The sequence below is a fragment of the Triticum dicoccoides genome, chromosome 6B (genome assembly GCF_002162155.2).
Source record: "Triticum dicoccoides isolate Atlit2015 ecotype Zavitan chromosome 6B, WEW_v2.0, whole genome shotgun sequence".
In the NCBI taxonomy this organism is placed as follows: Eukaryota; Viridiplantae; Streptophyta; class Magnoliopsida; order Poales; family Poaceae; genus Triticum; species Triticum dicoccoides.
Window position 1 is genome coordinate 683,174,882 of NC_041391.1, and position 2,238 is coordinate 683,177,119.

At 47.0% G+C, this 2,238-nt stretch overlaps 1 pseudogene; it reads left to right on the top strand.

The window, feature by feature from the left end:
• The first annotated feature begins 409 nt into the window (after positions 1 to 409).
• The window catches only part of LOC119324625, a 4,518-nt pseudogene continuing 2,689 nt past the window's right edge, over positions 410 to 2,238 (top strand).

Sequence of the window (2,238 nt, forward strand, 5' to 3'; positions counted from 1 at the left end):
AAAGCACATATTTGGTCTTTGTTTTCCTTTTTCTTATTTTTTTATTTTTCTGGTATTCATTTTTTGTTTATATTTAGTTTTTTGTGAAGTAAAAGTTCGCTGAAACCTATTAGCATGGGATATCGATGCAAGGCTTAAGAAAAAAATATTTTGAATAAACAAATCTATAAAAATGAAAAAGCCTTATATTACGACAAAACAACGCACATGCAGCATATATTTGAGAAGCTGGAGAATGAACTTTAACCTGATTTCGGCGAAAGGCGCAGCTGGCCCAGGCAAACCAGGATCACAGCCCGGGTCACAGCCCACTAAGCTTGCGCCCTGCTGGGCCCAGACAGGCAGCCCACGAACTAAACTGACTAGAGAGGAGCCTGCTGACGAACCAAACCCCTTCCCAGTCGCCGCCGTTCGTCGCCGCCGCCAGTCGTCCAGGAGGGCTATGGCGCCGCCGCTCGTCTAGGTGCCCCGGCGACCGGCGTCGCCACTCGCCCAGGAAGTGTTGCTGCTCGTTCAGAAGGGTTGCCGCCCGCCCATACGGCCTCCCGCTTCCCGCCTCCGCACGGTATCCCCCCTCAGCCCCTCTGACCTTTCCCAAATCCTAATTCCCTCTTGCAGTACTTGATGCCTTGCTGACTTGAATGATTTTTCCTTTCAATAGATTAGTTCAAATGTTCCAACATATTGATGGTTAGCTCATGTAGTATAGAGTTTATTAGTTCAATGTAGAAAGCCTTTTCGTAAAAAAAAATTTAATTTTAGTAATCTTTGTTCCTGTGAGAGGAACTTGACTTTTGGTATGCCTTAAAACTGGGGTAATCTTTGGGGGTGATTTTTCTGCCCTTAGTTTTTTGGCCTGGGGCGTGATCGCGCGCCGATGGAGTCCGACGGCGAGCAGGAGGCGGCGGCCACGCCGACGCTGGGAGCGTCAGCGGGGGCACCGGTGGCAGGACGGCTGAAGGGCTGCCCGGAGCTCTTGCTGGAGGGCGACATGTGAGAGATGGCCAAGACGGCCGTCTGGAGCGTCAGCTCCAGCAAGCCCGGCAATGGCGTCGCCTCCCTACGCGACGAAAGCCTCGACACGTACTGGCAGTGAGCGCCCTCTTCCCCAGCATCGAAATCTCTCCCTCTTTGTTTCTCAGGGAATCACTGTATCTGTCTTTGGCGTATTGTCAGATCGGACGGTGCACATCCGCACCTGGTCAACATTCAGTTCCAGAAGAAGGTGCAGCTGCAGCTTGTTGTGCTGTACGTGAATTTCAAGCTGGACGAGAGCTACACGCCGAGCAAGATCTCCATCCAGGCCGGCGACAGCTTGCACAATCTCAAGGTGAGCCCCTCCGGCTACTCTGCGATATATCGTTTCAAGAATGTTCAGGGCCTTGTGAACATAGCAGCGAGGTGCCCAGTGATAGATAGCTCACATCTATCTCTGAAGTCTAAGTCATGATCTGTGCTCGATGGTGAGAGAGAGCACTTGGCTAAAATTGTTGCTTGAGAACAAAAGTAATCTTGGCGCACTAAAAGATTGCAATTCAATAAGGCTCATTGTATTGAAACAAGATTATTTATAGCAGCAAACAGGAAAACAACAGGATATTGTGGGGAAAATCAGGCAAGCAGCAACTTGTCATGAAAGAACAAAATCACCATTTCAGCTCAGACAGTGTTTACCTTAAGATATGCATGCGTGCATTCACTAGTTATGGTTCAGTTTAGAACTCAAATATGCATGCCTAAACGGCTGTAGCCAGTGGCCACTATAATTTTATGTTCATTACCTTTATATTACCTGAGCAGCACTAGCTTTCCTGCTATGTCCAAACTGTTGAGCAAGTGTGAAAAAAGATGAGTGGTGTCGGCCTTTCAGCTGGTAGTTTCAATGCTACATTTGCTATTTTGTCTCTTCTGTTTATTTGTGGCAGTCAGTATGTGGATTGTTGCCACAGCTGTGGCACATCACAGTTTTGTGTGTCATGGTGCACCTTTCACAAATATATCATTTGGCATGCTTGCCGGTGACTTGCCAACCACAAAAGGTAGTGCCGTGTTCGCACAAACGTACTTGTCTTTAGCTGAACCTAATGTCCTTCGGTTTTTGGAATGCACCAAGTCTTATTGCCCATAACTAACCAGGTTCCAATATTTTACAGGCATGTTTTCCAACCATGTACATTTTTGTTCACAAACTTTGACAGCTAACTAGTACTTTGTAAATTTAATTGAACTATATAAGAA